The sequence below is a fragment of the Diuraphis noxia genome, unplaced genomic scaffold, assembly GCF_037042655.1.
Source record: "Diuraphis noxia isolate RWA-SAM2 unplaced genomic scaffold, SU_Dnox_SAM2 contig0003, whole genome shotgun sequence".
Classification (NCBI taxonomy): domain Eukaryota; kingdom Metazoa; phylum Arthropoda; class Insecta; order Hemiptera; family Aphididae; genus Diuraphis; species Diuraphis noxia.
The window spans coordinates 33,198,648-33,224,241 of record NW_028301713.1 but is presented as its reverse complement, the minus strand read 5'-3'; the positions used below and the strand labels follow the sequence as shown (position 1 = coordinate 33,224,241).

The 25,594-nt window shown below is 27.2% G+C and overlaps 2 long non-coding RNA genes across 2 annotated transcripts in view; one reads left to right on the top strand and one right to left on the bottom strand.

Moving 5' to 3' along the window:
• Positions 1-24,040, bottom strand: part of LOC149057241 (uncharacterized) — a 66,042-nt gene extending 42,002 nt beyond the window's left edge. The window contains exons 1-10 of the long non-coding RNA XR_016191097.1: positions 23,339-24,040; positions 23,168-23,276; positions 22,603-22,721; positions 22,361-22,470; positions 21,505-21,616; positions 20,502-20,655; positions 7,664-7,772; positions 7,066-7,176; positions 6,432-6,543; positions 5,362-5,515 (exon numbers count right to left, since the gene is read on the bottom strand). This is a non-coding gene — a long non-coding RNA (uncharacterized LOC149057241). The remainder of the gene's footprint in view (positions 1-5,361; positions 5,516-6,431; positions 6,544-7,065; positions 7,177-7,663; positions 7,773-20,501; positions 20,656-21,504; positions 21,617-22,360; positions 22,471-22,602; positions 22,722-23,167; positions 23,277-23,338) is intronic.
• On the top strand, positions 9,858-10,925 carry LOC149057242 (uncharacterized). The gene is made up of 3 exons (XR_016191213.1): positions 9,858-9,990; positions 10,071-10,254; positions 10,344-10,925. It is a non-coding gene; the product is annotated as an uncharacterized LOC149057242 (long non-coding RNA).
• Positions 24,041-25,594: the final 1,554 nt, after the last annotated feature.

The window sequence follows — 25,594 nt, the reverse complement described above, 5'->3', positions numbered from 1 at the left end:
GCGCACGGCACATCGTGTGATCGACCCGAACAATGGAAATGAGGTAACAAAACCGCGAGCAGCGTATCAGGAATCCATGCACTGGTGGTTGCGTTTCCCTATTTTTTACTTGTTATTATTCGTTAGTTGGATTCTATATGACTTCTCTCGCGATCTTCCGTCTACGAATACCGTTTGATCTTCCCGCACCGTGGTTTTAGATGTGACAAAACCGCGAGCCGAGTACCAGGGTGCCATGCACAGGGGGTTGCGTTTCTGTAGTTTCCACTTGTTGGTTGATCGTTGTTCGAACGACGAGTGGTCAAGTACTAGGGATATATATGAGTATCGGCAGGGTAAACTCGTATTGTTTAGTGGGTGTGCAACTTCATACACTCGTAGTGTGTACCTAATACCCATGGACATCATTTAAGTATAAATACTTAACTAGAAAATTGCTTAGCATTATTATTAGATGACTCGAGTTCCCTCGATTTTGTATTCAAAATATATTCCCACTAGAATTATTTTGATTTTTTTCCCACTTTGAACCGAAGAAACAGCATTGCTTCCGTGATATTATTCCGACCTAGCCTATTTGATTTTAATTTTTTTACGATGTTATTGATATTTAATGCCAAGCAATTTTTTAATTTTTTAATTCGATTATTTAGACATGAATGCTCACACAGCATCTCCGTTCAAAATCGATTTTCGTATGAAATAATCTATCATTGAATTCAAATCTAACACGTCCATTGATACACTCAACAACTACTCAGTACCCACCAATTTAGTCAACCTCTCGACTATGTACCTTGACTGGAGTATTTAAAATTATGAACTGAACGATGAATATATTAAAATTATTTATCTGTGTGTTTTGTTAAATTTTAACATGATAAGTTGTCTAAATAATGCTTTGATTTTCAACTTGCTTATGTTTTCTTTTAGAAAGATGAATCTAATCACCTACTTTTAAAAAGTGAAATTTAAATTTTTACTACAGTTTTCAAAATTGTTGAGGAAAACAAAATAATTTCAGAAAAAAACGTGGATTTTTAGGCATATCGGTAAATAAAATTTCGAAAAAATAGAGTTTTTTTTTTTTAATAATACTAAAACTAATAATCATATTATAGAATATTTAATTAAATACGTGTAAAAAGAAAGCGGACTTAAAAGTCCTATTGGTCAGCAAAGGATTACATATTTATGCAAATAAATTTTATTTAAATAATATTGTTGTTTATTACATATTATTACTTTTTGATTATCCTTTCATCTTTAAGGATATTTAATAGTTTCTTCAACTTCAAGTTTATGCTGTTGAAAACTTTTTCTAAATAAATAAACGCTAAATACATTGGTGGCTTATTTACTATACATATCTTTCATGGTCAACTTTACTATGCACAGTTAAACCTCCGATGATTCCTTATTTTTTCTAAACCAAAATTTAATATATTTCTGACTTCTTCTAGGTTATCATTTATATTATATATTATATATATTTATTATATCATTAGGCATTTCTAAAAATCTTTTAAGACCAACCCTTTTTCATAAAGTGTACCATTTATTATCTTAAATAATTTCCTTTTCTTGACCTAGGGTACCATTACACAATTCATTAATCTCTGCTTTTGCTTTCTATTATTTTCTCCAGTTCAGAGAAGTGTGAATATTATTAAATATTATTTATTACAAAATATATTACAAATTAAAGGTGTTTTTTCTTTTATATTCTATTAAGAGAACGCCACGCACGCATGTGTTGTCTTCTTCGTACAAGTGCGTAGCATATTAGCAAATTGTACGCTCAGCAAATCTCGTTTATCTCCTTCAATTTAAAATTTAGAGTGAATTAACCTTTAATAAAAATTAAAGGCAAGGTTATTACTGAGGGCGTCTCATGGGCTTTTTATTATATTTTAATTTTAAACCGAGTTATGAATATTTTAAAATTGTAAATTATTTTTATATCTAAAAAGACTCATAACTCGGTTTAAAATTAAAATATAATAAAAAGCCCATGAGATGCTAAATTTTAAATTAATGGAGATAATAGATAATCGTGAACTGCTGAGCGTAAAATTTGCTATGCTACGCACTTGTACGACGGAGACAACACATTCGGATGTGACGTCCTCTTAAAGTCTTAACCAGTCAAATATGCTTTTGAGTTACATGATGCATTACAAATATTGCTCATGAAATTTGAGTTATTTCTAATGGAATTACAATTTATATAAATTATAAAATTCTTTACTATAATTTTGAAAAAAGGTAGTCCTTTATACAGGAATGGGCAAATTATCAACAACAAAAAAACTAATTAATTACAAATCACAAATTACACTAAATACCAGTAATTAATTACATGATTGTAGAACATTTAATTACAAATTACAAAATTCTATTACTTATAACAATTACCAATTGCATAAAAAAATTGTATTAGTTATTAAATTAATTTTTAATAATATTAATATTATTATATAAAAAGTGTATAAATTTAATCAAAAAAACAAAAAAAAACATTAGAAAAATATAGGTATTCAGTGACGGATGACATGAGATGGTTACTAAAGCTTGTACATAATTTAGTGTACAATTTGTATATCGTACAGTACGATTGTCAATTTATACATAGAACATGGACAATTAAGATAGTATAAAAGTATAATATTATATCTGTCAACATGTCTATATTATCTGTATTTTGTATTAATGTTCATCATAAAATTATACTTTAATATCGGTGGCGAGTGTTTGAAAACTTATGCGGTATAATTTATATGTATATTTTACATAGTAGAAAATCCTAAATTCTAAATTTTTATCATTGGAAAATTGTAATTCTTTATACCAATTACAAATACAAATTAATCAATATTTTTATAATTAATTACCAATTACAAATTACTTAAGTAATTGAATTCTTGTAATTGAAAAGTGCCCAACCCTGCTTGTATAAATAAAATAAGAAAGGTATGTTAAAAATGATTAGCTATATTAAAAAATATAATAAAAAGAATACTATGATAATATGAATATTAATATTTTAACTACATAACTTGTAGAATATAGATTTTAATAATAAGTTTGAGAATTAGTTTATTATACATTTATACCTAAGAACCAAATTTATATATTCAAAATACATCAAGCATTATATGTATTATGAAGAATTATTTGATGTTATCAAATCATAATAAAATATGCGAAAAAAATGCTTTTTATTAATATATTCTCTTGACATAAAAATAGTCGTTTATGTGTAAAATAATACAAAACAAAACTGATATAAATGAGTATAATATGATAAAAAATAATAATATGCAAAATATAAGCAAAATAATGCATGTTAAAAAAAATTGATTAAATTATATTAATAACAATGAGCTATTTTTAATTACAAAAATTTTTGAGAACAGTTAACAACTATATTATGATCCATGTGTTCTGGCATCATATTTGTACCACTGTCAGTTAATATGTTTTTATATGTGCTAAATGACCGTTCAACGTCAACTGAAGTTACGGGAAAATCAATCGATATATCATCAAATATTCTTTATTGTGCAAAATATTCTTTATATTCTTTTATCTTGAAATATTATCAAATATGCTAAAAAAACTTTTGCCATTAATTAACCGGTTTCATAATTTGTAAAGATTTCTAACCCCCACTTTACTGCATAGCCTCAAAAAAATATGTAAAAGAATATAATTCCGGCCCCTGCTCATGATCATTTGTTTTATATGTGTAATATATATTAATTTATGGAAGAATGCTTAAACAAAAATTTAATAACTGTAGGTATGATTTTAATACATCTTTATAGGAGGTGTGTATGGTTTCTGTTGATGTATCTTGTGTTGCTGGCAAATGAATTGATACATTTTCTAATAAATATGACTTTAGTGTTGAAGTTTTGAAATAAATGATGAACTGATTGTGGCTTTACTTTGTTTTGCAGATATCTAGTGGTGGGCAGCTGAAACATAATACAAAATATAATTGAAGGTTTAATTTGAATTTGTGAATAATTATGGCGGTGTTTTTAAAGAAAAAAATTAAAGTTACTTCATAAAATATAAGTAGTTAAATATTCGTCTGCAGATATGTTTAATATCTTATGTATTGTAATATGTTTTTAAATGTACTTCTCGACATTTTGGGGCACATATATTATTTTATTGATTTTTATGTATTTTTGATCTCAAAGCTACATTATAATTTTTATGTGACCATAAATGATGTTGCTTAACTAAAATAAAAAAAAATGCTTTGATACCATTCATAAGTTTAAATAATTATTGTAGTATGTTTCAAATCGTTATTACATACTGTACGACACATTGTTTCAAGTGAATTATTTAAATATGTATGTTCAGAAGCTAATATAATTGTTTGGTTGTAATTTATGTCATTAACTTTACCTGGTAAATAAATTTGAATCCAATATGTTATTAAAATTCAGTCGGTACCTGCATTTATTTTTTAAAACTTTATATTTTACATTATTTATTTGAATCATTTATACAGTGGAATGATGACTGGAATGTTGTTTTTAATACTTACATTGCATCTACATCAGTTAAAATTATGAATGGATTCCTCCACCTTGTATCTAGTTAATGGAAAAAAATGTGTCATATATAAATTCATAAATTTCATATTTTCTTAATTAACACGTTTGTCTGTTAATGATTTGCATGAATTTATTATATAAATAATATATTATAATTATAATGGATGATAACATATGGCTTCTATTGTTTTAATGTTATCTAAATATGGTACAAAGTTTTGTAAGTTGAAATTTGGTGTGAATTGTTTATTGAAGAGAGGTTGAGGATTAAAAACCTTAAATTGTGGGTTAAAAATTATGAAAATTCTGGGCCTGGGGATAAAGTTTTTAAGAATGAAACACATTTTGAATAGTTATTTACTGTATTGCTTTGATTAATCTTAATTGTTTCTTTTATTTTTTACCTATTTTTATGCTGTTATTTAAATGAACATATTTCTCAGCCATATGCTAATTATTTGTTTCGTATTTCTTGATATTACTAATTCAATCTTGTCCTCCTCTTCAAGAAACTTTATAATTTTGTTTATTTCATTTTATCTTGTTATGTGGTTTTGTTAATTATTATTAATTAAGGATTGTATATTGTGAAGTTGGAAATAAAGATGTTGGGTATTAAATGATATACAGCACCCGTATCTATTAAAATAGTATCTCAATTTCTCAGTTTAAATTTCTTAGATGCTCAAAATTGCTGCTGCAATCATCATTAACATACCCAATTAAAATAAATTAAAATTAAAAAAAATAATTATTAATTATGTAAAAAAATTTTACTTACATCATTAACTGTATGTTTTCGTTTTTTTTCTTAGAAAATGTACATCAACAATATTATGGTGCAACAAAGTCGCCTCAAAGGTAAATATCTTGAACAGTGGACAGTTGGTCATTTGCGGTTTTCCAACATAGACATTAAACTCAACTATTTGATACTGTCAAAAAAAATTAATAATATGTTATCAAACTGCGAAATCTAATCAGTGAATTAGTGTTCAAACTAGAAATTATTAAGGAAAGGAGCTAAATCCGACAATTTAAAAACTCTGTTCTAATGTATTCCACACTATGTAATACAGAATCGTAGAGGGATTTACACCCTCCGCCACCATTTCTATATGTTTTATATACTACATTGCAGTTTAGTTATAGCTTAAATAGCTAAAAACTTGTAAGTGAATATGGATTTATATTTGATTTTCACCTTATTTTCAACACTCAGTAATATAAGAGTAATTTTATAATGTTATTAATTATTCATATATTGCTTGCAATAATATCTACACTTTTCACTAGGAATTAAAACAACTATAATATTATCAGTGATAATATCTTAATTTGTGTTTCAAGAGCCTCACATTTTGTTCTTTTTTTCCACCGTAGTTCCTTAGAATATAAAGTATAAACAAAAAAACAAAGTACAACGTGGTCTAAATTATAGAAATGATATAAAACATATAAAATGTATAACGTAGGTTGAGCCACAGTTGAAATCTGCTCTATTATACTTTGAAAATATTTTCTGGTTTGAGTTTGTGATCTGACCCACACATCCCCTTGAATCTCCAAGCTATAATTCCTAGTCTATTATATTTATATGTCTATGATATACATATACATCACTCGTACAGTGCCATTTCAATAATCAAATATTCATATTGTAAAAATAAAATGTACAATCATGTCAGGTTATTGGCCTTCACAAAAGATCTTTTACTTAAAAAATGGAATAACCTAATGAAAAAGACAACATACTTACAGTTTCATATAAAGTAATTAAAAAAATATATTTGAGGGAACATTAAGCTTAAATATAACTTATTTTCAACTAAAAGCCTTATCTTGTCGTACCAAATCTAGTTTGCCATTCTTCTCTGTTAAAACTTTAAAAGCCAGTCCTTCTCATGTCTATTTCTACATGTCGACTATAGTCAGCTTGTTATATCAATTCTTCTATATATGCCTACATTAAACATATAATTTTGGATATTTTAATGTATATACTTGACACATTTTAAAAATATTTAAGGCTTATTTATACTGTTCTTTGATAAATCAGAAGTTAAAAACCATATTTATATAGTATATAAATATAAGTATAATTACTTATGATATAATGCTTATATATTAATTTATAATACAAGTATTATTTTTTCACCAACAGTTAAATCAACTTGTCACATTACTTATAATTTAAAAAAAATACTATTCTATAGTTGTATGGTGTATAAATATATAATGAATAGGATACAGATATATGTGTTTAAATTAGAAAAATATGTGTTAAAAAATTCAAAATATTTATTAAGTTAAAGTGATTTATTGAAATTATGCTTCTACCTAGGATATCTTAAAAAAAAATTTAACAAGTTGTGTTTTTCACAAAATAAGCAAAATAAAATATAGCTTATTTAGGTATAGTTGAAAATCGTGTCCAATAAATCTATCATATGCCAAAGGTTAAGAAAATGACAAAACCATTTACTTGAATTCGACTTCAATAACTTAATACAAAACTTTTGCTCGGCTCTTCTTATTTTTAAATGTTTTTAGCTTCCAGTTTTATAGGGTATCCAATTACTTACTTAATACATATCTAAAACATAAATAAATAAATCATTTAAAAAAACTATTTCTCCATAAATTATGATGAGAAAAAAAAATATTATAAAAATATATAAATAAAATATAACTGAATTAATCAGTTGAAATAATGTCTACTTCATCACCTTGCTTTACTTATTTTTACATGGCTAATGTTTTTGTATCTATTTTTATAGCCTTATATATGGTAGGTACAAATGTACATTTTTACTACCTAGATACTTAACTAAATCATTTTAGTTAAGAATTAGTGTTAAAAACTGTCTCAATACCAGAATAAAACAGATAAAAAAAATATACAAAATCATAGGTTTTTTTTTTTAAATTATTAAATAGGTAAGTAACTAACAAATGTATAAATTAGATACAAATATATAATGTAAAAATTATTAGTTAGGTTATTAATTATATATAATATAATATAATTTGTTCTTCTGATTGGAATATAAGATATTTTGCTATGAACTGTCATTACATACCTCAACAGCATTAGCGATTTGGACACCGAGTCTTTAAGTTCTACGGTCATTGGATTGTTGTATGTATCAGCTAAGACTAGGATATGCCCTTCCTCTGTTCCATATTAACCTAGAAAATTGAACTGTATACAATCTTTTCGTTTTAAACATTAAAATATTAGTCAGGTGTACATTCACACTCTTGTCGACACCTAGTTAACATGATAATTATGCTAGTTAAGACCCATTTTAGTTCAAGCCTAATGAACGCTCGATGAATTAGGTATGATAACGGATCGATGCAGTTGGTACAATGTTTGTCAGCAGTGCATCTTCCCATTACATGTCTAAGCTCCAAGCACTCAGGACTAAATTGACAAATACGTACCAAAATCAGAGGTAAATGTTTGGGTGGCTCTACAAAGTTAATCGAATTTTAATAACATATCTAATTAAGTGTATTTTACTATTATGTTCTCTTAAAATAACTTTGTTTGGTAGCTTGGTTAGGGTGGTTTAACGGGTGAAAAGAATTCTTCATTGCTAATAGATAAGCCTTGTGCAATCTTATCACACGGGGATGAATCGATAAATTATTTTAGGTAACAAGCATAGATATTATAAAAATGGATAGGACAAGTTGCGTATGCTGACTTCGCAAGAGGTTGCGGTCTTTTTTGGGGAAGAAAGTTCAATATCTACGATAGAGAGATAGACTATATAAGAGTTCTTTATGAAAGTTAGATAACAAAAATTGATATTTTAAGATTCTAATGTTATCTTCCATAAAAATATGAAATAACAATATATTTTCCGTTTAACACTATATTATAGATTTTTATTGTTTTAAAATTGTATAATTCTTATTAGTATATAATATTAATTATTACTTAAAAACTTCTTCTCCTCTTCTGATTGATAACATTTTGCTACAGTTATCAATAATAAATAAATCTTTATAACCTCAAAAATGTTATCAATTTATTCTTTTTAATAAGCCCGATGTCCTATCCATTCTTATATTAGGTATCATAAAATATTATTGAAGCAAAACTCGCCACTCCACATGAATTGTTTTTATTTCGTTGCGTACTAATTAATGCTGTAAGCTTGGCGGTAAGGCATGATGTTAGGAACGCTTTATCGCTGAAATGTCCGCTTGAGACCAGCCCGCCAAAGTTAAAAAAAAATTTATGTTTATATTTTTTTTATTCGATGGTGTAGTTAGTAATTTTGTATAAGTACGCGGCCTGTAAATAAAGTAATGTAAAATGTACTGTTATTAACTGGTAATACAATTATGTAGTATGTTAAAATTTGTTTTTTTTATTATTTCATTTCGTAGTTTGTATATCTTGTGTTTAAGTAAATTGTAATTCTCTACCTTCAACCATAGAAAATTAATGTTCTATGCTTTTACACAAGTTTGTCTTATACCGTTATAGAAGGTCGATAATTAAATGTATATATTAAGAAAGTACTATTATACTCTAAATTAATATCTGAAAAACTGCTTACAATATTATTGAATATACATCTTTAAAAAAATATATTATCCGTGATCTGTCCATCAATCAAATATTTTATATTTTATAATGTTCTTGTCGCACATTTATCAACCAGAATGATGTTGTAACAGCATAAAAATAGGTAAAAAATAAAAGAAACAATTAAGATTAATCAAAGCAATACAGTAAATAACTATTCAAAATGTGTTTCATTCTTAAAAACTCTATCCCCAGGCCCAGAATTTTCATAATTTTTAACCCACAATTTAAGGTTTTTAATCCCCAACCTCTCTTCAATAAACAATTCACACCAAATTTCAACTTATAAAACTCTGTACCATATTTAGATAACATTAAAACAATAGAAGCCATATGTTATCATCCATTATAATTATAATATATTACAATATATTGTTTATATAATAAATTCATGCAAATCATTAACAGACAAACGTGTTAATTAAGAAAATATGAAATATATGAATTTATCCACATTTATCCCAGAAATTTAATTATGTCTACAGATAAAATGTTTGGACACATTTTTTCCCATAAACTAGATACAAGGTGGAGGAATCCATTCATAATTTTAACTGATGTAGATGCAATGTAAGTATTAAAAACAACATTCCAGTCATTCCACTGTATAAATGATTCAAATAAATAATGTAAAATATAAAGTTTCAAAAAATAAATGCAGGTACCGACTGAATTTTAATAACATATTGGATTCAAATTTATTTACCAGGCAAAGTTAATGACATAAATTACAACCAAACAATTATATTAGCTTCTGAACATACATATTTAAATAATTCACATGAAACAATGTGTCGTACAGTATGTAATAACGATTTGAAACATACTACAATAATTATTTAAACTTATGAATGGTATCAAAGCATTTTTTTTTATTTTAGTTAAGCAACATCATTTATGGTCACATAAAAATTATAATGTAGCTTTGAGATCAAAAATACATAAAAATCAATAAAATAATATATGTGCCCCAAAATGTCGAGAAGTACATTTAAAAACATATTACAATACATAAGATATTAAACATATCTGCAGACGAATATTTAACTACTTATATTTTATGAAGTAACTTTAATTTTTTTCTTTAAAAACACCGCCATAATTATTCACAAATTCAAATTAAACCTTCAATTATATTTTGTATTATGTTACAGCTGCCCACCACTAGATATCTGCAAAACAAAGTAAAGCCACAATCAGTTCATCATTTATTTCAAAACTTCAACACTAAAGTCATATTTATAAGAAAATGTATCAATTCATTTGCCAGCAACACAAGATACATCAACAGAAACCACCTCCTATAAAGATGAATTAAAATCATACCTACAGTTATTAAATTTTTGTTTAAGCATTCTTCCATAAATTAATATATATAACACATATAAAACAAATGATCATGAGCAGAGGCCGGAATTATATTCTTTTACATATTTTTTTGAGGCTATGCAGTAAAGTGGGGGTTAGAAATCTTTACAAATTATGAAACCGGTTAATTAATGGCAAAAGTTTTTTTAGCATATTTGATAATATTTCAAGATAAAAGAATATAAAGAATATTTTGCACAATAAAGAATATTTGATGATATATCGATTGATTTTCCCGTAACTTCAGTTGACGTTGAACGGTCATTTAGCACATATAAAAACATATTAACTGACAGTGGTACAAATATGATGCCAGAACACATGGATCATAATATAGTTGTTAACTGTTCTCAAAAATGTTTGTAATTAAAAATAGCTCATTGTTATTAATATAATTTAATCAATTTTTTTAACATGCATTATTTTGCTTATGTTTTGCATATTATTATTTTTTATCATATTATACTCATTTATATCAGTTTTGTTTTGTATTATTTTACACATAAACGACTATTTTTATGTCAAGAGAATATATTAATAAAAAGCATTTTTTTCGCATATTTTATTATGATTTGATAACATCAAATAATTCTTCATAATACATATAATGCTTGATGTATTTTGAATATATAAATTTGGTTCTTAGGTATAAATGTATAATAAACTAATTCTCAAACTTATTATTAAAATCTATATTCTACAAGTTATGTAGTTAAAATATTAATATTCATATTATCATAGTATTCTTTTTATTATATTTTTTAATATAGCTAATCATTTTTAACATACCTTTCTTATTTTATTTATACAAGCAGGGTTGGGCACTTTTCAATTACAAGAATTCAATTACTTAAGTAATTTGTAATTGGTAATTAATTATAAAAATATTGATTAATTTGTATTTGTAATTGGTATAAAGAATTACAATTTTCCGATGATAAAAATTTAGAATTTAGGATTTTCTACTATGTAAAATATACATATAAATTATACCGCATAAGTTTTCAAACACTCGCCACCGATATTAAAGTATAATTTTATGATGAACATTAATACAAAATACAGATAATATAGACATGTTGACAGATATAATATTATACTTTTATACTATCTTAATTGTCCATGTTCTATGTATAAATTGACAATCGTACTGTACGATATACAAATTGTACACTACATTATGTACAAGCTTTAGTAACCATCTCATGTCATCCGTCACTGAATACCTATATTTTTCTAATGTTTTTTTTTGTTTTTTTGATTAAATTTATACACTTTTTATATAATAATATTAATATTATTAAAAATTAATTTAATAACTAATACAATTTTTTTATGCAATTGGTAATTGTTATAAGTAATAGAATTTTGTAATTTGTAATTAAATGTTCTACAATCATGTAATTAATTACTGGTATTTAGTGTAATTTGTGATTTGTAATTAATTAGTTTTTTTGTTGTTGATAATTTGCCCATTCCTGTATAAAGGACTACCTTTTTTCAAAATTATAGTAAAGGATTTTATAATTTATATAAATTGTAATTCCATTAGAAATAACTCAAATTTCATGAGCAATATTTGTAATGCATCATGTAACTCAAAAACATATTTGACTGGTTAAGACTTTAAGAGGACGTCACATCCGAATGTGTTGTCTCCGTCGTACAAGTGCGTAGCATAGCAAATTTTACGCTCAGCAGTTCACGATTATCTATTATCTCCATTAATTTAAAATTTAGCATCTCATGGGCTTTTTATTATATTTTAATTTTAAACCGAGTTATGGGTCTTTTTAGATATAAAAATAATTTACAATTTTAAAATATTCATAACTCGGTTTAAAATTAAAATATAATAAAAAGCCCATGAGACGCCCTCAGTAATAACCTTTTCTTTAATTTTTATTAAAGGTTAATTCACTCTAAATTTTAAATTGAAGGAGATAAACGAGATTTGCTGAGCGTACAATTTGCTAATATGCTACGCACTTGTACGAAGAAGACAACACGTGCGTGCGTGGCGTCCTCTTAATAGAATATAAAAGAAAAAAAACCTTTAATTTGTAATATATTTTGTAATAAATAATATTTAATAATATTCACACTTCTCTGAACTGGAGAAAATAATAGAAAGCAAAAGCAGAGATTAATGAATTGTGTAATCGTACCCTAGGTCTAGAAAAAGGAAATTATTTAAGATAATAAATGATACACATTATGAAAAAGGGTTGGTCTTAAAAGATTTTGAGAAATGCCTAATGATATAATATAAATGATAACCTAGGTTTAACTGTGCATAGTAAAGTTGACCATGAAAGATATGTATAGTAAATAAGCCACCAATGTATTTAGCGTTTATTTATTTAGAAAAAGTTTTCAACAGCATAAACTTGAAGTTGAAGAAACTATTAAATATCCTTAATGATGAAAGGATAATCCAAATGTAATAATATGTAATAAACAACAATATTATTTAAATAAAATTTATTTGCATAAATATGTAATCCTTTGCTGACCAATAGGACTTTTAAGTCCGCTTTCTTTTTCCACGTATTTAATTAAATATTCTATAATATGATTATTAGTTTTAGTATTATTAAAAAAAAACTCTATTTTTTCGAAATTTTATTTTCCGATTTGCCTAAAAATCCACGTTTTTTTCTGAAATTATTTTGTTTTCCTCAACAATTTTGAAAACTGTAGTAAAAATTTAAATTTCACTTTTTAAAAGTAGGTGATTAGATTCATCTTTCTAAAAGAAAACATAAGCAAGTTGAAAATCAAAGCATTATTTAGACAACTTATCATGTTAAAATTTAACAAAACACACAGATAAATAATTTTAATATATTCATCGTTCAGTTCATAATTTTAAATACTCCAGTCAAGGTACATAGTCGAGAGGTTGACTAAATTGGTGGGTACTGAGTAGTTGTTGAGTGTATCATTGGACGTGTTAGATTTGAATTCAATGATAGATTATTTCATACGAAAATCGATTTTGAACGGAGATGCTGTATGAGCATTCATGTCTAAATAATCGAATTAAAAAATTAAAAATAGCTTGGCATTAAATATCAATAACATCGGAAAAAAATTAAAATCAAATAGGTTAGGTCGGAATAATATCACGGAAGCAATGCTGTTTCGTCGGTTCAAAGTGGGAAAAAAAACAAAATAATTCTACTGGGAATATATGTTGAATACAAAATCGAGGGAGCTCAAGTCATCTAATAAATTTTGGGCAGTTTAATAGGTAGTTGAGTTGGTAGCCGGGTGGTTATGGCGGGGAAACATGCGCATCGGTTTGTGCGCAATTACATGGTGTCGTACACTCGTGGTTCGCCACCTACTACAATGTACTTTATTTATATATTATTAAAAAAAAAGAAAAACGCCCGAGGTTGTACCTACTACCTATCTTATAATAAAAATAAAATAATGATTTCCCTCGCGGTCCTCGGGCTACAAATACCTTTTGATCTGCCCGAACCATGGAAGTTATGTAACAAAACCGCGAGCCGAGTACCAGGGTGCCATGCACAGAGGGTTGCGTTTCTCTGGTTCATACTGGATTCCTTCTTGTTGCTTTGACAGACCAGCGCACGGCAAATCGTTTGATCGACCCGAACAATGGAAATGAGGTAACAAAACCGCGAGCCGAGTACCAGGGTGCCATGCACAGAGGGTTGCGTTTCTCTAGTTTCCACTTGTTTTTTGATCGTTGTTCGAACGACGAGTGGTCAAGTACCAGTGATAAATATGAGTATCGGCAGGGTAAACTCGTATTGTTTAGTGGGTGTGCAACTTCATACACTCGTAGTGTGTATTCAATACCCATGGACATCATTTAAGTATAAATACTTAACTAGAAAATTGCTTTTCATTAAATATGAATAACATTGTAAAATAATTAAAATCAAACTCTTAGGTTAGGTCAAAATAAATTCACGGGAGCAATGCTGTGTCGTCGGTTGAAAATGGAAAAAAAAAAGTCAAAATAATTATAATGGGAATATATTTTGAATATATAACAGTATACTTATGGGCAAGCTGTGGTGAATTAATTTTTATCCAACAACACATTCATCATAAAATGATATTATGATTGCCTATTAAAATGTATATAATTCATTGTTTATTTTTTTTATTTATGGGAAACAGTATTATTCTAAAAAATGTGTTCAGCGTTTCAAACTTATTGGGAGCTCGAGTCATCTAATAAATGTTGGGCAGTTTAATAGGTAGTTGAGTTGTAGCCGGGTGGTTATGGCGGGGAAACATGCGCATCGGTTTGTGCGCAATTACATCGTGTCGTACACTAGTGGTGCGCCACCTACTACAATGTACTTTATTTATATATTATTAAAAAAAAAAAGAAAAAACGCCCGAGGTTGTTCCTACTACCTATCTTATAATAAAAATAAAATAATGATTTCCCTCGCGGTCCTCGGACTACAAATACCTTTTGATCTGCCCGAACCATGGAAGTTATGTAACAAAACCGCGAGCCGAGTACCAGGGTGCCATGCACAGAGGGTTGCGTTTCTCTGGTTCATACTGGATTCCTTCTTGTTGCTTTGACAGACCAGCGCACGGCACATCGTGTGATCGACCCGAACAATGGAAATGAGGTAACAAAACCGCGAGCAGCGTATCAGGAATCCATGCACTGGTGGTTGCGTTTCCCTATTTTTTACTTGTTATTATTCGTTAGTTGGATTCTATATGACTTCTCTCGCGATCTTCCGTCTACGAATACCGTTTGATCTTCCCGCACCGTGGTTTTAGATGTGACAAAACCGCGAGCCGAGTACCAGGGTGCCATGCACAGGGGGTTGCGTTTCTGTAGTTTCCACTTGTTGGTTGATCGTTGTTCGAACGACGAGTGGTCAAGTACTAGGGATATATATGAGTATCGGCAGGGTAAACTCGTATTGTTTAGTGGGTGTGCAACTTCATACACTCGTAGTGTGTACCTAATACCCATGGACATCATTTAAGTATAAATACTTAACTAGAAAATTGCTTAGCATTATTATTAGATGACTCGAGTTCCCTCGATTTTGTATTCAAAATATATTCCCACTAGAATTATTTTGATTTTTTTCCCACTTTGAACCGAAGAAACAGCATTGCTTCCGTGATATTATTCCGACCTAACCTATTTGATTTTAATTTTTTTACGATGTTATTGATATTTAATGCCAAGCAATTTTTTAATTTTTTAATTCGATTATTTAGACATGAATGCTCACACAGCATCTCCGTTCAAAATCGATTTTCGTATGAAATAATCTATCATTGAATTCAAATCGAACACGTCCATTGATACACTCAACAACTACTCAGTACCCACCAATTTAGTCAACCTCTCGACTATGTACCTTGACTGGAGTATTTAAAATTATGAACTGAACGATGAATATATTAAAATTATTTATCTGTGTGTTTTGTTAAATTTTAACATGATAAGTTGTCTAAATAATGCTTTGATTTTCAACTTGCTTATGTTTTCTTTTAGAAAGATGAATCTAATCACCGACTTTTAAAAAGTGAAATTTAAATTTTTACTACAGTTTTCAAAATTGTTGAGGAAAACAAAATAATTTCAGAAAAAAACGTGGATTTTTAGGCATATCGGTAAATAAAATTTCGAAAAAATAGAGTTTTTTTTTTTAATAATACTAAAACTAATAATCATATTATAGAATATTTAATTAAATACGTGTAAAAAGAAAGCGGACTTAAAAGTCCTATTGGTCAGCAAAGGATTACATATTTATGCAAATAAATTTTATTTAAATAATATTGTTGTTTATTACATATTATTACTTTTTGATTATCCTTTCATCTTTAAGGATATTTAATAGTTTCTTCAACTTCAAGTTTATGCTGTTGAAAACTTTTTCTAAATAAATAAACGCTAAATACATTGGTGGCTTATTTACTATACATATCTTTCATGGTCAACTTTACTATGCACAGTTAAACCTCCGATGATTCCTTATTTTTTCTAAACCAAAATTTAATATATTTCTGACTTCTTCTAGGTTATCATTTATATTATATATTATATATATTTATTATATCATTAGGCATTTCTAAAAATCTTTTAAGACCAACCCTTTTTCATAAAGTGTACCATTTATTATCTTAAATAATTTCCTTTTCTTGACCTAGGGTACCATTACACAATTCATTAATCTCTGCTTTTGCTTTCTATTATTTTCTCCAGTTCAGAGAAGTGTGAATATTATTAAATATTATTTATTACAAAATATATTACAAATTAAAGGTGTTTTTTCTTTTATATTCTATTAAGAGGACGCCACGCACGCATGTGTTGTCTTCTTCGTACAAGTGCGTAGCATATTAGCAAATTGTACGCTCAGCAAATCTCGTTTATCTCCTTCAATTTAAAATTTAGAGTGAATTAACCTTTAATAAAAATTAAAGGCAAGGTTATTACTGAGGGCGTCTCATGGGCTTTTTATTATATTTTAATTTTAAACCGAGTTATGAATATTTTAAAATTGTAAATTATTTTTATATCTAAAAAGACTCATAACTCGGTTTAAAATTAAAATATAATAAAAAGCCCATGAGATGCTAAATTTTAAATTAATGGAGATAATAGATAATCGTGAACTGCTGAGCGTAAAATTTGCTATGCTACGCACTTGTACGACGGAGACAACACATTCGGATGTGACGTCCTCTTAAAGTCTTAACCAGTCAAATATGCTTTTGAGTTACATGATGCATTACAAATATTGCTCATGAAATTTGAGTTATTTCTAATGGAATTACAATTTATATAAATTATAAAATTCTTTACTATAATTTTGAAAAAAGGTAGTCCTTTATACAGGAATGGGCAAATTATCAACAACAAAAAAACTAATTAATTACAAATCACAAATTACACTAAATACCAGTAATTAATTACATGATTGTAGAACATTTAATTACAAATTACAAAATTCTATTACTTATAACAATTACCAATTGCATAAAAAAATTGTATTAGTTATTAAATTAATTTTTAATAATATTAATATTATTATATAAAAAGTGTATAAATTTAATCAAAAAAACAAAAAAAAACATTAGAAAAATATAGGTATTCAGTGACGGATGACATGAGATGGTTACTAAAGCTTGTACATAATGTAGTGTACAATTTGTATATCGTACAGTACGATTGTCAATTTATACATAGAACATGGACAATTAAGATAGTATAAAAGTATAATATTAAATCTGTCAACATGTCTATATTATCTGTATTTTGTATTAATGTTCATCATAAAATTATACTTTAATATCGGTGGCGAGTGTTTGAAAACTTATGCGGTATAATTTATATGTATATTTTACATAGTAGAAAATCCTAAATTCTAAATTTTTATCATTGGAAAATTGTAATTCTTTATACCAATTACAAATACAAATTAATCAATATTTTTATAATTAATTACCAATTACAAATTACTTAAGTAATTGAATTCTTGTAATTGAAAAGTGCCCAACCCTGCTTGTATAAATAAAATAAGAAAGGTATGTTAAAAATGATTAGCTATATTAAAAAATATAATAAAAAGAATACTATGATAATATGAATATTAATATTTTAACTACATAACTTGTAGAATATAGATTTTAATAATAAGTTTGAGAATTAGTTTATTATACATTTATACCTAAGAACCAAATTTATATATTCAAAATACATCAAGCATTATATGTATTATGAAGAATTATTTGATGTTATCAAATCATAATAAAATATGCGAAAAAAATGCTTTTTATTAATATATTCTCTTGACATAAAAATAGTCGTTTATGTGTAAAATAATACAAAACAAAACTGATATAAATGAGTATAATATGATAAAAAATAATAATATGCAAAACATAAGCAAAATAATGCATGTTAAAAAAAATTGATTAAATTATATTAATAACAATGAGCTATTTTTAATTACAAACATTTTTGAGAACAGTTAACAACTATATTATGATCCATGTGTTCTGGCATCATATTTGTACCACTGTCAGTTAATATGTTTTTATATGTGCTAAATGACCGTTCAACGTCAACTGAAGTTACGGGAAAATCAATCGATATATCATCAAATATTCTTTATTGTGCAAAATATTCTTTATATTCTTTTATCTTGAAATATTATCAAATATGCTAAAAAAACTTTTGCCATTAATTAACCGGTTTCATAATTTGTAAAGATTTCTAACCCCCACTTTACTGCATAGCCTCAAAAAAATATGTAAAAGAATATAATTCCGGCCTCTGCTCATGATCATTTGTTTTATATGTGTAATATTTATTAATTTATGGAAGAATGCTTAAACAAAAATTTAATAACTGTAGGTATGATTTTAATTCATCTTTATAGGAGGTGGTTTCTGTTGATGTATCTTGTGTTGCTGGCAAATGAATTGATACATTTTCTTATAAATATGACTTTAGTGTTGAAGTTTTGAAATAAATGATGAACTGATTGTGGCTTTACTTTGTTTTGCAGATATCTAGTGGTGGGCAGCTGAAACATAATACAAAATATAATTGAAGGTTTAATTTGAATTTGTGAATAATTATGGCGGTGTTTTTAAAGAAAAAAATTAAAGTTACTTCATAAAATATAAGTAGTTAAATATTCGTCTGCAGATATGTTTAATATCTTATGTATTGTAATATGTTTTTAAATGTACTTCTCGACATTTTGGGGCACATATATTATTTTATTGATTTTTATGTATTTTTGATCTCAAAGCTACATTATAATTTTTATGTGACCATAAATGATGTTGCTTAACTAAAATAAAAAAAAATGCTTTGATACCATTCATAAGTTTAAATAATTATTGTAGTATGTTTCAAATCGTTATTACATACTGTACGACACATTGTTTCATGTGAATTATTTAAATATGTATGTTCAGAAGCTAATATAATTGTTTGGTTGTAATTTATGTCATTAACTTTGCCTGGTAAATAAATTTGAATCCAATATGTTATTAAAATTCAGTCGGTACCTGCATTTATTTTTTAAAACTTTATATTTTACATTATTTATTTGAATCATTTATACAGTGGAATGATGACTGGAATGTTGTTTTTAATACTTACATTGCATCTACATCAGTTAAAATTATGAATGGATTCCTCCACCTTGTATCTAGTTTATGGAAAAAAATGTGTCATATATAAATTCATAAATTTCATATTTTCTTAATTAACACGTTTGTCTGTTAATGATTTGCATGAATTTATTATATAAATAATATATTATAATTATAATGGATGATAACATATGGCTTCTATTGTTTTAATGTTATCTAAATATGGTACAAAGTTTTGTAAGTTGAAATTTGGTGTGAATTGTTTATTGAAGAGAGGTTGAGGATTAAAAACCTTAAATTGTGGGTTAAAAATTATGAAAATTCTGGGCCTGGGGATAAAGTTTTTAAGAATGAAACACATTTTGAATAGTTATTTACTGTATTGCTTTGATTAATCTTAATTGTTTCTTTTATTTTTTACCTATTTTTATGCTGTTATTTAAATGAACATATTTCTCAGCCATATGCTACTTATTTGTTTTGTATTTCTTGATATTACTAATTCAATCTTGTCCTCCTCTTCAAGAAACTTTATAATTTTGTTATTTCTTTTTATCTTGTAATGAGGTTTTGTTAATTGTTATTAGTTAAGGATTGTATATTGTGAAGTTGAAAATAAAGATGTTGGGTATTAAATGATATACAGCATCCGTATCTATTAAAATAGTATCTCAATTTCTCAGTTTAAATTTCTTAGATGTTCAAAATTGCTGCTGCAATCATCATTAACATACCCAATTAAAATAAATTAAAATTAAAAAAAATAATTATTAATTATGTAAAAAAATTTTACTTACATCATTAACTGTATGTTTTCGTTTTTTTTCTTAGAAAATGTACATCAACAATATTATGGTGCAACAAAGTCGCCTCAAAGGTAAATATCTTGAACAGTGGACAGTTGGTCATTTGCGGTTTTCCAACATAGACATTAAACTCAACTATTTGATACTGTCAAAAAAAATTAATAATATGTTATCAAACTGCGAAATCTAATCAGTGAATTAGTGTTCAAACTAGAAATTATTAAGGAAAGGAGCTAAATCCGACAATTTAAAAACTCTGTTCTAATGTATTCCACACTATGTAATACAGAATCGTAGAGGGATTTACACCCTCCGCCACCATTTCTATATGTTTTATATACTACATTGCAGTTTAGTTATAGCTTAAATAGCTAAAAACTTGTAAGTGAATATGGATTTATATTTGATTTTCACCTTATTTTCAACACTCAGTAATATAAGAGTAATTTTATAATGTTATTAATTATTCATATATTGCTTGCAATAATATCTACACTTTTCACTAGGAATTAAAACAACTATAATATTATCAGTGATAATATCTTAATTTGTGTTTCAAGAGCCTCACATTTTGTTCTTTTTTTCCACCGTAGTTCCATAGAATATAAAGTATAAACAAAAAAAAAAAAAGTACAACGTGGTCTAAATTATAGAAATGATATAAAACATATAAAATGTATAACGTAGGTTGACCCACAGTTGAAATCTGCTCTATTATACTATGAAAATATTTTCTGGTTTGAGTTTGCGATCTGACCCATACATCCCCTTGAATCTCCAAGCTATAATTCCTAGTCTATTATATTTATATGTCTATGATATACATATACATCACTCGTACAGTGCCATTTCAATAATCAAATATTCATATTGTAAAAATAAAATGTACAATCATGTCAGGTTATTGGCCTTCACAAAAGATCTTTTACTTAAAAAATGGAACATTAAGCTTAAATATAACTTATTTTCAACTAAAAGCCTTATCTTGTCGTACCAAATCTAGTTTGCCATTCTTCTCTGTTAAAACTTTAAAAGCCAGTCCTTCTCGTGTCTATTTCTACATGTCGACTATAGTCAGCTTGTTATATCAATTCTTCTATATATGCCTACATTAAACATATAATTTTGGATATTTTAATGTATATACTTGACACATTTTAAAAATATTTAAGGCTTATTTATATACTGTTCTATGATAAATCAGAAGTTAAAAACCATATTTATATAGGATATAAATATAAGTATAATTACTTATAATATAATGCTTATATATTAATTTTAATTTATAATACAAGTAACATTTTTTCACCAACAGTTAAATCAACTTGTCACATTACTTATAATTTAAAAAAAATACTATTCTATAGTTGTATGGTGTATAAATATATATAATGAATAGGATACAGATATATGTGTTTAAATTAGAAAAATATGTGTTAAAAAATCCAAAATATTTATTAAGTTAATGTTTTATTGAAATTATGCTGCTACCTAGGATATCTTAAAAAAAAATTTAACAAGTTGTGTTTTTCACAAAATAAGCAAAATAAAATATAGCTTATTTAGGTATAGTTGAAAATCATGTCCAATAAATCTATCATATGCCAAAATTCTAGTCACAGTAATACTATATAAAAACATATAAATTTGTGCCTAAATAATGATATAAATTTGATAATACAGGCTAAGAGAGAAGAGACTATCTTCATTTATCAAATACACTTCTTCTGTACAGTAAAGTAATTTCCTACTGACTAACTTTATCTTATTTTTATAGAAAAATTATTTCAACTTATATAGGTATATTTTAGTTGTTAAATTTAATTTAAGAAAATGACAAAACCATTTACTTGAATTCGACTTCAATAACTTAATACAAAACTTTTGCTCGTCTCTTCTTATTTTTAAATTTTTTAGCCTCCAGTTTTATAGGGTATCCAATTACTTACTTAATACATATCTAAAACATAAATAAATAGATTATTTAAAAAAACTATTTCTTCATATATTATAATGAGAAAAAAAAATATTATAAAAATATATAAATAAAATATAGTATAATCAATTGTGATAATAACTAGGATGTACCTACCTAAATTAAATTTTTACCCTATTTGTAATCACCGATTACAATTATTATGGCTTCCTCCATCAAAATGTTCTGTTTATAAAAGTTCCATTAAGTGTTTGATCAGCCCAATGTTTTTACACCTAGAAAAATTCTCAACTTGAATATTTTAAAAATTATGAATACTTAAATTTAACTTTACTAAATTAATCAGTTGAAATAATGTCTACTTCATCACCTGGCTTTACTTATTTTTACATGGCTAATGTTTTTGTATCTATTTTTATAGCCTTATAGGGTAGGTACAAATGTACATTTTTACTACCTAGATACTTAACTAAATCATTTTAGTTAAGAATTAGTGTTAAAAACTGTCTCAATGCCAGAATAAAACAGTTAAAAAAAATATACAAAATCATAGGTTTTTTTTTTAAAATTATTAAATAGGTAAGTAACTAACAAATGTATAAATTAGATACAAATATATAATGTAAAAATTATTAGTTAGGTTATTAATTATATATAATATAATATAATTTGTTCTTCTGATAGGAATATAAGATATTTTGCTATGAACTGTCATACATACCTCAACAGCATTAGCGATTTGGACACCGAGTCTTTAAGTTCTACGGTCATTGGATTGTTGTATGTATCAGCTAAGACTAGGATATGCCCTTCCTCTGTTCCATATTAACCTAGATAATTGAACTGTATACAATCTTTTCGTTTTAAACATTAAAATATTAGTCAGGCGTACATTCACACTCTTGTCGACACCTAGTTAACATGATAATTATGCTAGTTAAGACCCATTTTAGTTCAAGTCTAATGAACGCTCGATGAATTAGGTATGATAACGGATCGATGCAGTTGGTACAATGTTTGTCAGCAGTGCATCTTCCCATTACATGTCTAAGCTCCAAGCACTCAAGACTAAATTGACAAATACGTACCAAAATCAGAGGTAAATGTTTGGGTGGCACTACAAAGTTAATCGAATTTTAATAACATATCTAATTAAGTGTATTTTACTATTATGTTCTCTTAAAATAACATTGTTTGGTAGCTTGGTTAGGGTGGTTTAACGGGTGAAAATAATTCTTCATTGCTAATAGATAAGCCTTGTGCAATCTTATCACACGGGGATGAATCGATAAATTATTTTAGGTAACAAGCATAGATATTATAAAAATGGATAGGACAAGTTGCGTATGCTGACTTCGCAAGAGGTTGCGGTCTTTTTTGGGGAAGAAAGTTCAATATCTACGATAGAGAGATAGACTATATAAGAGTTCTTTATGAAAGTTAGATAACAAAAATTGATATTTTAAGATTCTAATGTTATCTTCGATAAAAATATGAAATAACAATATATTTTCCGTTTAACACTATATTATAGATTTTTATTGTTTTAAAATTGTATAATTCTTATTAGTATATAATATTAATTATTACTTAAAAACTTCTTCTCCTCTTCTGATTGATAACATTTTGCTACAGTTATCAATAATAAATAAATCTTTATAACCTCAAAAATGTTATCAATTTATTCTTTTTAATAAGCCCGATGTCCTATCCATTCTTATATTAGGTATCATAAAATATTATTGAAGCAAAATTCGCCACTCCACATTAATTGTTTTTATTTCGTGGCGGACTAATTAATGCTGTAAGCTTGGCGGTAAGGCATGATGTTAGGAACGCTTTATCGCTGAAATGTCCGCTTGAGACCAGCCCGCCAAAGTTAAAAAAAATTTTATGTTTATATTTTTTTTATTCGATGGTGTAGTTAGTAATTTTGTATAAGTACGCGGCCTGTAAATAAAGTAATGTAAAATGTACTGTTATCAACTGGTTTATTTTGACCTAACCTATGGATTTGTTTTTAATTATTTTACAATGTTATTCATGTTTAATGCAAATCAATGAGAAGGCATCCACTGTTAACCAGAGAAACACAACTACCAGTGTATGACACCCTGGTACTCAGATCGCGGTTTTACTTCATAACTTACGTGGTTCGGCAGTTCAAAATGTATTTGTGGTCTGAAGATCATGAGGGAAATCATAATATTATTTTCTAGTTAAGTATTTACAATTAAATGATTTCCATGGGTATTGGGTACACACTACGAGTGTATAAAGTTGCACACCCACTAAACAATACGATTTTACCCTGCCGATACTCATATTTATACCTAGTACATGACCACTCGTCGATCGAACAACGATCAAACAACAAGTGGAAACTTGAGAAACGCAACCCCCTGTGCACGGCACCCTGGTACTCGGCTCGCGGTTTTGTCACGTCTAAACCCACCGCGCGGGAAGATCAAACGGTATTCGTAGACTGAGGATCTCGAGAGAAGTCATATAGAAGCCCACTAACGAATAAAAACAAGTAATAAATAGAGAAAGGAAACTATCAGTGCATGGTCAGGGGGAATTGATATTCCGTTTAAAATCCAAACTAAATAATATAATTAATATATAAAATCATAACAATTTCACTGTTATTGAACAATGCCACAATGTTAATATATATTTTAAACTCCAAATATTCATCCACGTCACCGCTTCCGACGACGACACAGCAATATTGCAGCAGTAGTCAGAGTAGTGGGGGTTGTAAACCTAAATATGTGTGTGTGCGCATGACAAGCAACGCACATAACTTTGTAACAATACGACAAACTTTATACTATTAATAACTAATTTAATAATTTACTTATTGGACTTTTCTCTTTTGATGGCTCGTCTGCACACTAAGTACTTACGTTAAAAAAAGAAGCCGTGAAAATAGGTCCAGAAAGATCTTCTCTCGCGATCTTCGGTCTACATATACAGTTTGATCCACCCGCACCCTGGTCCCTGAGTTTAGATGTGACAAAACCGCGAGCCGAGTACCAGGGTGCCATGCACAAGGGGGTCGCGTTTCTCTAGTTTCCACTTGTTATTTAATCGTTGTTCGAACGACGAGTGGTCAAGTACTAATGATAAATATGAGTGTCGG